The sequence below is a fragment of the Myotis nattereri genome (genome assembly GCF_964212035.1).
Source record: "Myotis nattereri genome assembly, chromosome: 7".
NCBI classification, from domain to species: Eukaryota; Metazoa; Chordata; class Mammalia; order Chiroptera; family Vespertilionidae; genus Myotis; species Myotis nattereri.
Genome location: NC_138082.1, coordinates 20,091,286 through 20,107,163, shown reverse-complemented (window position 1 = coordinate 20,107,163; position 15,878 = coordinate 20,091,286). Strand labels below are relative to the sequence as shown.

Sequence of the window (15,878 nt, the reverse complement as noted above, 5' to 3'; positions counted from 1 at the left end):
CTACCTCTAGAGAAACTCTGTAACCAAGACAGACTATTGAATAAATAATATGAAGACGTGATGATAGTTATACATAAAATCATTTGAAATATCTCTGTTCATGGTGTTCCTTTTTAAAATGCAATATATATGTATATGTATATATACACACACAGTATATATATATATATATATATATATATATATATATATATATTTGTAAATATATGTATATGTATTATAATATTATATAACACTAGTGTCCTGGTACACAGGTTTGTGCACATTGAAAGGAAATTAAGTAGAAAAAAATATTTTAATATTGCTATTTGCCCTTTCTCCATAATAGAAGTGTCAAACAAATTCATGATAGACAATGACAGATTGAAACACACGCATGCAATTGGCACCAGCGAGAGCTTTATATGTAGCCTTTTATATATATAGATAGACACATGGTTTTTTAAAAAGATATATTTTATTGATTTTTTACAGAGAGGAAGGGAGAGAGATAGAGAGCTAGAAACATCGATGAGAGAGAAACATCAATCAGCTGCCTCCCGCACATCTCCTACTGGGGATGTGCCCACAACCCAGGCACATGCCCCTGACCGGAATCGAACCTGGGACCTTTCAGTCCGCAGGCCGACGCTCTATCCACTGAGCCAAACCGGTTTCGGCTAGACACATGGTTTTAAAGTGTTCTTATATTTTCTTCTTCAAATTTGAAATGCATATAAAAGCATATATTAATAGTTCTATTCATTTTGCCCACAGATGGGATTATACATTGTAGACTCTTATGAACCATGATTTTCCCCACCTAACAATATATTTTGGACATTTTTTTCATTTCAAGATGCTTAGATTTACCTTATTGCTTTTGAGGGCCTTCTAGGATTCTCTTGGATGGGTTTATCATCATTTAATTAACCAGTACCTATGGATGGTTAGGTTGATTTATGGTTTTTGCTTTTAGAAGTAATGCCACAGTGGATATGCATGTGTACTTGCATGACCCTCCATCATTTTTTCTGGACCAAAGAATATGTGCATTTAAAATGGAAAAGTCACAATGCTTTGTTCTTGGAGGAATCTATGAAAAGCACAGTAAGGGGGGCAGAACTGAATAGCATTGGGAGTTCACACTGTGTGTAAGGGGAGCAGCTACTGAGCTCCAGATACCTGTGTGCCATGCCGAGAATGTGGACTCGGAAGTGCCAGGACTTTTGATTTAGGAGAAGCTGAAAATACAGATTTGCATATAAAATGTCCAGATTTTAAAATGATAGGCTCATATTAAAGAAAAAAAAGTTAGCTAACCAAAATAATGATCAATAGGGAACATTTATAACAAGGATTACCACTGCTTATATTATGTCCAGTGTGACTGAAAACTGAACTCACCGTTAATTTAGAAGGTGGACGCGGGAAGCTGCTCCTTAGACAGCCCATGTGGCTCATGAGTACAGACTGGGTCCACCCTCCAGAAATACTTGTCATGTGTTAACTACAAGTTACATGAGGTGTTCAAATTTGAATAAGTTCCATATCTATTATTACTGCTGATATCCTTTCCCACCCAGGATGAAATTGGTACAAATTTTAATAAAACAGAGGATTTTAGTTCTGAAAGAAAAATAAATTCTACCTAGGAACAAGGAACCCTAGATATTTTGCACAATACAGTTTGGAAGCTCAAGCAAGGTATTAAGGAAAACTGAACATTATGTTTTTCCTTAACTAGCAACAGCATGAAAGAACCCAGGAACATCCATATTTGGATTTCTCTGAAAAATGAAAAATAATTTCAAAACAGTGTGCGTGCTACTTATTTTCCGCTGTTGAATCTGAAGCTGGAGGAGGAAGGGTGACAAACAGATAAGGCTGAATTTGCAGTGTTTTCCTAAATTGAAAAAAAAAATCATAAGACACATGGGAGAGTGAACTTAAAAGTAACTTGCAGTGTCAGAAAATGTAAAGAGGAACATTACTTTAATCTAATAGAATCCACTTTTCATTTACACAAGCCTTCAAAAGCTAATGGAAAACGGATTTTCAGCAGAAGAAATAAAGCATTTGCAGGCCTCCAAGTAGTGGAAAAATTATTGCTCTTGTCTTTGAATGATGTAAAATACTTTAATTTGACTGAGCAATAGTAAACAACCTCAAAGTCATGGCACTAAATCATTCTTCTTACGTTCATTCTCATTAAGCCAGTTGTACTTCACCTAACACACTCTGTTCTAGGGAGCTTAATAATGGTTAGTGAAATGTCAACGCACCTTATTTATTTGTGTAAATAATTTAACCAAATGGAAAGATCTTGTCCTTCAAGATATTAATAATAGTGAAAACAGTGCCAGGCACTGTTCATCCACTTTACATATATTAACTATGTCCTTTTCACAACCCAGTGAGGTAGGTACTGTTATTTCTCTTTGAAGGGACTTGTCCAAGGCCACACAGCTGAAATGTGGAGTTAGGATTTGAATCTAGGCCTTGTGAATCCAGAGACATAATATATAATGAGCACCATGAATGAAATTGTAAGAGACGAACAGATAGCGTTTGAGATTCAGTGTCCATTTTGCCGCACATGAGCAACGTGTGTCCAAAGCCCGATTCTGTGACTTGCTGATGCCCGTGCTAGGAAAGGCATTCTCACCCCAGGGGAGTGAGAGCTGAGTTTGGTTTGAGGATCCTGACCTTGCTTCAGGAAGTATTCCCTTCCCTAAGTTATGGTTTTCCATGCTGATTGCCACAGGTTAGACTCCTGCTCCAGGTTTCTGTGTTATTAGCTCTGAGATGTTTCATTTTTCTCCTTTCCATCCCTTCTTCACTTTGTTTAGTGTTTGGTCTCTGACCTATGTTCATTGGTGTCTCCTCTGATGGTTCCATAATGGTTCCTTTTAGGACTTTGTGTGTGGCGTCAACATTTTTACTCTGCTGATTACATTTCTGATTAAGAAAATAAATGCTAAGAATCAAATTGTTCTCATAAATACTGAACCAAAGCACCGTTTGGTTCAAAATAGGTGCTGTCTATTTGTCATTATCGGTGATAGAAATTCCATGTCTATTTTTAAGATGATTATATCATTACATGCTCAGAAGTGTATGTAGTTCCATGACGAGGGCCTGTCTCCCTGTCACTGAGCAGTGAAGGTCTGCGGGAGCACCAGATGCCGTGGGGCTGGAGTGACCTGTGAGAACTGCGCTGTGCTGAACCCTGAGGAACAGCCACATGCTGTTATTTTTTAAGACGATAGAGGCAAAAACATAGAACATTCCTGGTTTACAATGTACAGTTTACTTCTCCTGTGTGTCAGGCCTCCCTGCTGGCCGGAGTGTTGCCAGGCATTGTAAACAGTTCCTACAAAGTGTTTAAAGTAGCAGCAAACCTTTCTGGGGTTGTTTGCAGTGTCTGGATTACACATGTGGCCTGTCACATCCCTAGTATTGAAAGAAGGGACAAAACAGAGTTAACTGGGATGTTTGGTGGGAGGACGTGAGGAAGTGGGAGAGGGTGGAAGTGATGTACCAGCCACATAACTGAAGCACATGGGGATGTGATAATCCAGTTAGACTCTGCCTTGCTGTCTTTGCTCTCCACATGCTGGACAAGTCCTGCTTTGCTAGGGCCATCGGATTTCTCTACAAGTGTGTGGGCATTGGCCACTGCAGGGGCAGGACTGCAGGTTTTATACCAAGCACCAAGGAGCAAAATAACAGTGGAAAAGTGAAGTGATTCTCTAGATAATTCTGGGTCCCTCCCAAGGTCTTTGCCTCTGGGGTCCAGATGACCTGGATTGTTGAATGCAGCCATTCTTTATTTCACTCTGCTAGTGACAGTTTTGGTTAGAGGGAAGAGAATAAAAACACTTATTAGGTTCTGAGAATCAAGTGACCTTAACCTGTTTTGTGGTAACAGTATTCATTGAGTATCGTGCTGTGTGCTAGGCAGTGTCCTGCATGCTATCCAGACAGATACTGAATCCTCACAGAAAGCCTATGAATGAGGCATTTGGACACATACGAGTGAGGCTTCCAGTTGTCTACATGGTGTTGGATGAAATGAATGGGAGGATCGGGATCCTAACTTAGTCTGTATAACTTAGCCTCTATGGCTGGAAACACTGCCCTAGTCTCTCTAATGAGCTTAGAAAAAGCCTCACTGGAATCCTTTGGTAAAAAAGAATGTTACTAAATGGATGTTGACTTTCTGCGTCGAATGGACACTTTGATCTGTGTCTTGACCATTGCTCACCCTGTGCGAACCAAATCACAGAGCGGCTTTGGTGCTTATTTAGTGTCTACCGGTGTTGGGCATGCATGCAAGGTGCTTCAGATGCCATTGCTTTAGGAATTTTATTTTTTTTATTTTATTTATTTATTTATTTATTTATTTTTTAAATATATTTTATTGATTTGTCACAGAGAGGAAGGGAGAGAGATAGAGAGTCAGAAACATCGATGAGAGAGAAACATCGATCAGCCACCTCCTGCACACCTCCCAGTGGGGATGTGCCCTCAACCAAGGTACATGCCCTTGACCGGAATCGAACCTGGGACCTTTCAGTCCATGGGCCGATGCTCTATCCACTGAGCCAAACCGGTTTCGGCATGCTTTAGGAATTTTAAACACCTCAGGCACTACTTGGAGTACAAAAGTTCATTGTACCACATGGGAAGACATTCTGTTTGTCTGTGATGTTGGTTTCTACCCTTTGCCCACCCCAACCCTTAAGTATGTTATATTTCTGAATATTGATATTAAAATCAGTCCCTCCTGGCAGGATTCCTCAAATAATCAATGTTTCTTAGTAGGTGGGTAATCTGTCAGAGCTTTATGTAAGCAGAGTTGAGACAATAAATATTGGAAAACTTGATATAGAAACAAGGGGGAAGTCATTAGATATTCAATGATGTGAGGGGGTGAAAACATGGGTTTTGGCATTAGACAGATTTGGGGATGAGAGTCATACCTCTGCCATGTTCTAGCTAAATGGCATTCCATAGTTATTTAATCTTAGGGTGATCACACTATTTATTGTTCAGTTTGGGACACAGTCACAGGTCTTAACTAAGAAAAGGGGTGCTAATAAATATCAAGTGTGCTAGGACAAAGATATAAATTGGAACTGCCCTTGACAAATTGGGTTATCTAATCACCTCTCTCTCTCTCTCTCTCTCTCTCTCTCTCTCTCTCTCTCTCTCTCTCTCTTCAGTTGTAAAGTTTACCATTTTAACCATTAGTAAATGTCAGTTCAATGGCATTAAGTACATTCACATTGTTCGCAGGGCTGTGCCCACCATTCATCTCTGGGACTTTTTCATTTTCCCAAACTAATACTCTTTACCCATTAAATAATAACTTCCCAATACCGCTTGCCCCTAGCCCCTGGTAACCACCATTTCTACTCTTTTTATGAATTTGACTACTTTAGGTACATACAGTTTTATCTCTTGTGTGACTGGCTCACTTAGCATAATGTCCTCAAGGTTCATCTACGTTGTAGCATGTGTCAGAATTTCCTTCCTTTTTAAAGCTGAATAATATTCCATTATGCATATATAAATAACATATCATTTATTCATTCATCCATCGATGGACTTGGGCTTCTTCCCACTTTTGGCGAATGTGAGTAATGTTGCTATGAACATGGGTGTACAAATATTTGAGTCCCTACTTTCAACTTTTTTGGGTATACATCCAGAAGTGGAATTGCTTGATTATATGGTAATACTGTGTTTAATTTTTTGAGGAACCACCATACTGTTTTCCACAGTGGCTGCATCATTTTTACATTCTCACCAAATAATGCACAGGTTATAATTTTTCCACATCCTCACCAACACTTGTTATTAAGATCACCTTTCTTGACCTCCAAATTGGTAAGTCAATAAAACAGCTGATGGCTCCAAATTGACCAGTTTTCACATCAACATAGAGTAGATACAGTTGAAACTGTGGGCCATTCACCACCACTGAACACCCACATTAGGGATGTAGGTAAACCTGGAATAGGCTGATGTCTGGTCTGGCAGAGCCTTCCTCTGAGAGACGTGGTCGTGGAAGGGAAATGGAGAGAACAGAAAACCCGGGGGAACCAAGTTCTCTTCTGTTCTTCTGGGTGTCCATATACTAGAGTGTAATGGGCAGGCCTCTTTCTTTTACAGTTCTTTAGACCCTGACCTCCTTTCCCTGGGCCCCAGAAAGATACATGAAAGCCACTACACTATGTACCGTGAGAGTACTGATGAGTACATCAGTGGAAGAGGAGACGGACAAGTTGGGTACCTCCAGGAAAATGCATTGTCTGTAGGAAAAGGGCAGGAAGCTGGCTGACTTCCTTCATATCCAGAACGTCACAGTCACAGCAACAAACCACTGCACCTCTGAGCTTCCGGAGTTTTTGTGCTCGTGATGGTGGGAATCTCCAGAAGGAAGGACACGTATTTATTGGCAAGCATGTGACAGGAATTGTATCTTTCCATTAGTTTTTTTTTACAACTTGAATAAACCAATTGGGCCTCAGAAGAAACTGAAACCATAAAGATGCTTCAAACTTTTGAACAATTATAGTTGACTACTTATATATTTGAAAAATCAGGGATTAATATCAAATTAAGCCTCCAGTCACCCATTTCAGCATTGGCTTTGGTTTTTTCCTAGAACAAATGAGACCACCAGAGATGTCTGTGTATTGTGCAGTCATGGTGCCTTCCATATGCACTACCTGACTTCTCACTGTAGTCTTTTGATGGACTATGTGTTAAAGAGAAAGACACACACAAAGAGGTGAAGCAACTTTTCTTTATAGTGTTCAAACAGAAATGAGCTTCTGACTTGGGTTCAATGCCTTTGATGATGGAATGGAGATAGAAAGCTACAAGGTTCTGAGCTTTGAGAACAGATATAGCTGAATTATTTTCTTTGTTCTTTATTTTAAATGTGAATAGGAGCAACCAGGTAGTAAAATAAGCATATAGTCATAGAACTTAAAGAAAAGATGTAAGACACTGTCCATCTTAGAGATTTCTCTGTAGGAAAACTCCAATGTGTAATTGTTTCTACAAAGGTATCTAGGCTATTCAAATACATTCGTCAAATATTTTCTTACGTAGTTTATTATAACAAAAGCTCAAATATGCCTGATACATGCATTAATAGGTTTGTTTTATTAGTAGTTGATGTCATATGTTAAATGAAGCAGATTTGATTTGGAATTAGTGTGTTTTCAGTTCTTTATATATCCAAAAGACTAATATTTTTTAGTCTTGATGTTAATTTCATGTAAAGGATATAGGAAACTCTTTTCTGTTCTTTTTAAATATCCCACTTCTTAATTCAGTATGAGAAGTCAGTGGTTGATATTGCCATTAAGTTAGAATTTCCACTTTCATCATAGTAAGGATCCACACTTCTAGTTTGACAACTTATTCTTAGGTCAACATGATGGATATGTCCCTGAGGGAGGCTGGTTGGTTGTTTATGCAAAGCTCACAGGCTTGCAAATACCACGGGTGATATCACTTCTGCACAAGATCTCATGAGCGGCTATGTCGGTTTCTGAACTTGATTTTCTCAGGGAACCTAAAGCTGTTTGAACTTAGGGGGGCGTATATTAGGGTTCTCAGAGAAAGAAAACCAATAGGATCTATCCATCTGTCTGTCTGTCTGTCTGTCTGTCTATAATCTATCTACCCATCATCTGTCTAACAGTCTTTCAGTCATCTATGGAGAGATATTTCTTTTCAGGAATTGGCTCACACAATTGTGGAGGCTTGGTGAATCTGAAATCTGATGGAGGAAGCCAACAGGCTGGAGAGTCAGGGCTGAGTTGCAGTTCAAGTCCAAAGGCAGACAGCTGGCAGAATTACTTCCTGCTCAAAGGAGATCAGTCTTTGTTCCATTAAAGCAGTGGTTCTCAACCTTCTGGCCCTTTAAATATAGTTCCTCATGTTGTGACCCAACCATAAAATTATTTTTGTTGCTACTTGATAACTGTAGTGTTGCTACTGTTATGAATCGTAATGTAAATATCTGATATGCAGGATGGTCTTAGGCGACCCCTGTGAAAGGGTCGTTCGACCGCCAAAGGGATCGTGACCAACAGGTTGAGAACCACTGCATTAAAGCCTTCAAGTGATTGGGTCAGGTTCAGCCACATTATAGAGGGTTATCTGCTTTACTTGCAGTGTACCAATTTAAATATTCATCTCATTCACAAGCACTTTCACAGAAATAGTTATAATAATGTTTGACCAATTATCTGGGTGCTGTGGCCCAATCAAGTTGACACACAAAATTAAACACCACAGAGGATTTTACTAACACTCACCAAATTCTCAAGAGACTGCTATATAAACTCAAATGCATGGAACCATCTGGTGGGCCATGAGCCTGACAGGTCAGTGCAGTCTCTCCCCCATAGTAAATTCTATAAGGGAAGCCAGTGATTATAGTGGACAGTGGCTTGGTGAAAAGGAACCAGACAAGAACAGCGACAACTGACACTTATGGAGCACTTATTGCATACCAAGTGCTTCTTGAAGTACTTTTCATATACTATGCTAACTACCATTGTCTTCCAGATGTGATGTCTGGTGCGTTCATCTCCAGTATAAAGCTATCCCTGTCTTTGGTTGGGACACCCTGACCCTTGATGGTGGTAGATAGAGATTTCTGAACATCACCCCCAGGCACTGGGCACAAGGAGGGATTTGGGAGGCAGGCAGCATGCGGAAGCAGGGGAAATTCAGAGTAATGTGATATGGGGTGAATCTGGGGCTGAGATCAAGGAAGGTATTTCAAATAAAGACAACTTTATGAGAGGCTAGGCAGATACTCAACCAGAGCCAGCCGATTAGGAAGGGAAGGTAGGAATCTCTAAACATCACAGTCTGAGTGGAACACACAGGTTTTTGCAAATAGAGCTTAACTCATGTCAAGACTCAGGAAGTCCTATTACCCATTTTCTCCCACAAGACCTCTTGACATTATTTTCCCAATCAAATAACAATTTCATATCTGGGCCCATAGAGAGCCACACTTTTCCAACTGAAGGCACATTCATTTTTCTGATCTGTTATTTAATATACTAGAGGCCCAGTGCACGAAATTTGTGTGGTGGGAGGGGCTTGTCCCCTCAGCCCAGCCTGCACCCTCTCCAACCTGGGACATCCCTCTCACAATTTGGGACCACTGGCTCCTAACTGCTCACCGCCTGCCTGCCTGATTGCCCCTAACTGCCCCCCCTGCTGGCTTGGTCACCCCCAACTGCACCCCCTTCTGGCCTAGTTGCCCCCAGTTGCCCCACCCCTGCCAGCCTGGTCACCCCTAACTGCTCCCCCCCAACCTGGTCGCCCCTTACTGCCCCCCCCACTGACCTGGTCACCCCCAACTATCCCCCCCCCCGGCCGGCCTGGTCACCCCTCATTGACCCCTCTGCCAGCCTGGTTGCCCCTCACTTCCCCCCCTGCTGGCCTGGTCACCCCCAACTGCCCCCCCTGTGGGCCTGGTTGCCCCACACAGCCTGCTGCTCAGTCGTTTGGTCACCCCTCACTAACTCCCCTGCTGGCCTGGTTGCCCCACGCAGCCTGCTGCTCGGTCATTTGGTTGCTTCTCACTGACCCCCCTACAGGCCTGGTCACCCCACACAGCCTGCTGCTCAGTCGTTTGGTCGCCCCTCACTGATCCCCCTGCCGGCCTAGTCATCCCACGCAGCCTGTTGGGTTGTCCGTTCAGTTGCGATGGTCGCTTAAGCTTTTATATATATAGATATAGCTGGACTGAGGGCACAGAAGCTGATGAGGCTATTGAGTTTTGAGGAATCTCTGTCTGAAGGGACTGTGCCAGCATTCAGTCAAGAGCTACGTTTTGCTCTTGGCTGCAACACAAGTGAACCCACGGGAAGTGGTTACCCCAGAATGGTATCCCTTGTGATCAAAATAGCTCTTTTGCTTCCCCATCAGTCACTTTGGCTCCTTTCACCAGCTTGAAATTCTTTGTAAGGTGTAGTCTAAATATGGAATCGAAAGAAAACCAACTTACCCAACAGTTTTGCTGCTGGCATTTCATCCTGTGGATGGTCTCACATGGTTAAACAAAGATATGTGCTATTTGTAGTATCGCTTGGAAAATTAAAAATCTGGAAAGAAAAATATTCAATGAAAGCACTGGTTAAATATATCATAAAAAGCTATACTAGTGGATGCTATACAGCTTAAAAAATAATGAGGTAGGATTTATAGGTACTGACTTGGAAAGATAGTTATGATCTCTTCCTAAGTGGGTCTGTATAGCACTATCCCATTTGTGTAAAAGATAGCCCATCTATCTAAAAGTATAATAAAATTTCTGGAGGCTACCTATGAACTTGTGAGCCAGGGTGACTGCTGGGGAGTTAAGAGAGGAGGACAGAAGCTTTTAATTCCCTGGTCTTCTGTTTAAAATGAATTTTAGATCCTATGCATGTATTATTACTTCATTATACATATACTTCATACAAACTAAAATTATCTCGCTTTTATTTTGCAGCACACTTTGGTGGCTGTTTCCCAGCATCTTTCTAAAGGTTTGGCTTTGTTTTACTGTGGGTGTGCTGGAGAAAGGGGAAGGGGAGAGTGGGAGAGAGAGAGAGAGAGAGAGAGAGAGAGAGAGAGAGAGAGAGAGGAGAGAGAGAGAGAGAGAGAGAATATGGAAGTTAGTTTAGGAGGAGCTGGAACAAACTGAGGAATCCTGCCTGAAGGAACTGAGGCAGAAAGCTTGAAAAACAGTGAGTGGGTATTTATCTTTTCAAGGCTGTGAGAGTCTCCTGATGAATCAGGCTCTTTCTCTGGAGCTCGGTCAGTGGTCTTCTGATAAATCAGGCCCTTTCTGCAGAGCTGGCTTCCTCTGGGACAGAATTCATATGGTAATGAAAGAGCGGCATTTGTGGGCTTCTTCACCACCCCCTGCTCTCAGCCACCGCCCCGCCCCTTCCTCTGGTCGGGCTTGCTCCTCTCAGTATAACTGAAAATAGCTCTTAATTGCACCAAGGCTTCGAGAGCCCTGGAAACAATGGGACTTCCTGATCCGAAGTGTTCAGCTGGGGCACCTCAGAGGGCTGATGAGGCATTGTCTCTAAGAGCAGCTTGGCTTGCTTTCTGGTTTGGACTGAGCACCTGGGGAAAATGGTAGCACCCATCCAGTTCTGATGAGGGCTCAGGTCTGCTGCTTCTCAGGCTTAAAACCCCCAAGATATTCTGGAAAGACACTGTAGTTTTCTTGATATGAAACTGTCCCTCTGTTTGGGTGCCCCATCCCCAGCTACCTGTAGTCCCATGATTGTTACACATGAACATTCCATTTACAGTGCAGGAGTGAGCTGTGCCCTTTGATGGTTTTGCAATCCAAGAGGCAGGCCATGTGGCTCATGAGTACAGACTGGGTCAGCCCTCCAGAAATACTTGTCATGTTTTAGCTACAAGTTATATGAGGTCAACTCACATCCGGCTCTTTTACCACGTTGCTGTTGTCATAGTTATTAAAGCACTTGACCTGGAGTGAATTTCAGTGGACCTGAGTCCAAATTAACCTCATTCCTTCTTCTATAAATAAAATGTTTGGCAGTAAAAGGCCATGAACACGTGGGAAATGTGCCTTCGGGCTACAGCATCGTGTTTTTCAACCAAGAACCAGAAGATCCAGGTTCTGGTGCCCATGAACTCGGACGGTTATTGGGCAAGTCACAAGGGTGGAGCATGGCAGAGGCAGCCTTTCATAGACAATCAAAAGTTTTCTTCAGTCATATGGCTGACTACACTTCAGTCTGCTCAAGCTTTCTTTTTATTTTCACTTTTTCTTTTTTTAACATCTTTGGTAAGTTTACCAGAAAGTTTTGAAACCAAGTACACGTGGTGATCATAAGAATCCACTGTAGTTGAATTTCTTGTTGCACACAGGCCATGCTTCAGGGATGGGATCTCTTATCCATTTGCACCATTTCTTTTCCAGCAAATCACTCCTTGGGGGATTCTGAGGAGCTTGGAATAGAAATGGCAACAGCTTGCAAGAAGAGAGAGACCTCAAACCGAAGTCTGGTCAGGGTGTCTACTCTTTCCACCCAACCTTGGCAATATGCAAAAATAGAGTTAAAAAATGCTCTCTGTCGTCTTCTACCACATATACTGTTATCCGTCGAAAGTCAGTGAGATTTCTGTATTTTTTCTAGTGGGAATAACTATGGGGCATACTCTTAAGTCATTTTCCCTTTGCCTCTCCAGGCAGAAGTCTGGAGGGAGTAGGCGATGTGTGGATGAAGTAGACTATTTGGGGTAGGACTGAGCCACCCCAGGATGTATTGGGACCAGTAAGAAGGGCAGCCTTCACACGCAGAACGCTTCTCCCTGCCTTTGGCCCCCCTCACCTCCCCTCAGCTGTGCAAGCCTCTCCATGGTTCTTTTCATGTGACCCTCTGCCCACATCCCCTTCAGTTGGCTCCTCACCAAGCCTGGCTCTCCCCCCTGAGTATCCCATCCCTAACCTTTCCCCTCCACCTTTTTATCCAGGTAATGTCTATTTACTCTGGGTAGGCTCAGTTCAACTGGAAATTAAACAGAAGCAGGTATTTGGACAAAACCAGAGGAATTCATTGGATGGTTTGAAAGAGGATCTTGTGAACTCAAATTCATTGTAGTTGGTGAAATATGAGGAAGAGGAGAGGTTTTCTGAGCAGAGAGGCCAGCTCAGCTCAGTGCTCTTTGCTGGGCCCCCAGATACGTCCCAATATATTGTCATTGCGGCTTTCGTCTTTCCTGAATTGGGGTCAGAGTAGCCTCATCACCTTGGAAACACTGCTAGAAGCTTGAGGTCCAATATTCCTGGGAGAGGGACAGGGAGGGTGGAAGCGAAGGCAATGGATGAGCTAAACCCTTTCTTATCCCTAAGGATTTTGTGGGGCCCAGGGGCTGAATTGTTTAAAGGGGTGAATCTGGACTGAGCTGGCAGTCACCATTGAGCACATCTTTGAGTGACCCAAGAATATATATAAGCTAACTGGGGGTGCCCAATGTCTTTCCCATCAGGCTGGGGTTAGGTCAGGCCAGGCAGGGGCATTTGAACAATGATCTCCCTTCTAGATGGTGGAGCCTCAGCTGATATGGAAACACTGACTGCCCTTCATACCACTCGCCCCACCTGTCCCTCTGCCCCACTTTGGAAAGGTCTTCCTCTCTTATTTCTCCTGTTTGCAGTCCCCTTGGACTCTTCTTCCAGCCGCAGAAAGCCGAGAGCAGGGCTGTGTAAAACGACCAGGGAGGGGAGCAAGCAGCCCTCTGCCGGTTTCATCCACCCCTGGCTTCTTTTTGCTGGCTCAGAACATTTCCACCTGTCTGTGCATGTCTGTGTGTGCCTGTCACGGCTCACACAGGGTTAGACCTGGTGACGAAGAGGAACTGGCTGAGGCTCACATGTACCTTGGCTTTGGACTGTTGAGTGTTCAGAAGCAGAGCATGCTTCAGTCTTCACCTGAACATTCTAATCCCTGACATAGCATTTATTCTCTGTTGGTTGTTTTAAAGTGATGTGTGGGGACTAGAACGCAGCTCTGGGTATACAGCAGCCAGAGAGAGCACGTACTGGAATGTGTCAGTGTGGCTTTCCTACTGGACTGCCTCCGAGCTTGGATAGCCATTGGCTCTACGTATTGTTTTTAACTAGTCATGGCAGCTGACACCTTGCTTATCATGGCAAATGCCTCCTTCTTATGAGGACACCGGTCATATTGGATTAGGGCCCACCCTGATAACGTCATTTTAGCTTGATTACCCCAATAAAGACCATTTCTTCTTAAAAATTATCACAATCTGAGGTTCCTGGGGGTTAGGACTTCAGTATATGAATTTGGGGGACATAATTTAATTAATAATGACAGCCATGCAATTGATAGGATTAAAAATGGTTGTTTTGTTTGGTGATCAGATGTAGACCTGTGGGCATAGAAGTAAACAAAGAGTCTGCCCTCTGGGAGCTTACATTCCACTGAGGGGAGACCCACAACCAGTTAATATGTGGTGGGTTGTGATAAGCACTTTGAAGGAAAAGAAGATGATATGAGGGAACAGAAGGTCTCTGGGCTGGAGAATGGAGATCTGAAAGAGGTGAGGGAGTGAGCCTTATGATGGACATTCCGGCGAGAAGGCCAGCGTGGCTGCAGCAGAGGGAGCGAGCTGTTCCGTGGGCCACTGGGAATACTAGCCAGGACCAGATCATGAAGGCCAGTAGGCCATGGTGAGGATTCTGAATTTTGTTCTAAGAAGTATGGGGCCCAGGGGCTGAATAGTTTAAAGGGGTGAACCTGGACTGAGCTGGCATTCGGCATTGAGCACATCTTTATAGAAAATACATATTTGTCCCTTTGCAAGATTTGTTCTTTACTTCTGGCCCTTTTACTCCCAGCTCATATTCCTTGGGAGTCCTGAGCAGGCCTGGCCTTCTCTTCCCTCAAGAGATAATTCTCTGTGGATCTCTTGGTCTCTGGGCATGTTGCGAGAAGAGCACATTGTCAGCCCTTCATTCTGGGGAGTTTTTTCAAAGATGTTTGCACAGTGAACTGCCTCAGGAGGTGTAGATCTCTCTCCAGAGCAAAGCATGGGCTATTGCCCCCTCTAACAGGTTCAGGTTTCCCAAGTTCAGGGTTCTGCTCCTGTAAGGCAGCCTACTGCATGTGCAGGGATCTTTCTATTACCGTGTTGGAATCAAGACTTAGCGAACTCGCATAAAACATGCTGACCTGCTATTGCTGGGTCCCTTGTCTTTGACCCAGGAGTCTCATGTTTTTTGCCAGCATCCATGCAACTGTGGCAGGAGAACTTGGTAGCTTGTAAAAGTGTCAAATCTCAGACGCTTCACAGTTCTTAACACACCCTTAAAATAGCTTCTGTGGTCAAGGCCTCGTGACTGAGATCTTGACCATGGGTTAATGCTTTGGTGCACGTCTGTGGTCGTTACATTTTTTTTCTGTTATAATTGGATCTCTTTCCCCATCTCCCTAATGAAACCTACCAGGACACTGATAAAACTGCTCTGGTGGAAGTAGGGGTAAAACTTAAATTTCCTCATCTCAAGCAGCCCGGCAGGCACCTTTGGAAAAGCCACTCAATATAACTTCAAAAACACTCGATTGAGCTACTAAAAGGCCCCTTTAAAACTCAAATTTGATATCTAGGAGCAATAATGCATTAATTTGTATCAGAGACTGATTGGTTGGGCCTTAGCAAAAAAGTACCCGTCATGAATAGGTCAGGACAAATCTGTTTTTCGAAGAAATAGGACCCAGGACTGACAAGTTTGATTGCAGAGTATGCAGGGGAGGTTGGAGGAGAGGGGCACTGCAGTGTTGGCCCAGCGCATTTGGGCAGGAATAAAAAGTAGAGGAGGAGAGTACTAGAAGCAGGAGGTCCCTAAAGGATAATAGATGATAAATAAAATCACATTTGAACTACTTGCTTCCTTGATCCTTATGATTTCTTCGAGATGTCCCATGAGCTTTGAGAAGGACCAGGCAGAGGGAGAGAGGCACCCTCACTTTCACAGATAGTTTATGTTGGGGTCCATGTGGGTTCTCATATGGAAAAGTGAGTCTCCAAGTTTGAGACTCACTCTGTTACCTGGGCCTTTGGCAGTGGGTTTTAGAAAGTAAAGCAGATGTTTATTTCATAGGAGGAGCGTGGCACAGCAGACAGGATTCCTGGGGTTCGGGCCCAACTCTGCTACTATCTCCGGAACGTACTGCTAATTTGCTGTGTGACCTTGGAAGACCACTCAATCTCTCTGGGTCTGTTTTCTCACCTGACAGAGGGAGCTATAGAGGGCATATCTCAAGAGTCTCCATATTTAAAGACCTGTGAAT

General features: G+C 43.1%; 1 protein-coding gene across 2 annotated transcripts in view; it reads left to right on the top strand.

The window, feature by feature from the left end:
• MREG (melanoregulin) overlaps window positions 1-15,878 on the top strand; it is a gene marked incomplete at its 5' end in the record, with an annotated part of 56,432 nt that overhangs the window by 21,788 nt on the left and 18,766 nt on the right. The window lies entirely within an intron of this gene.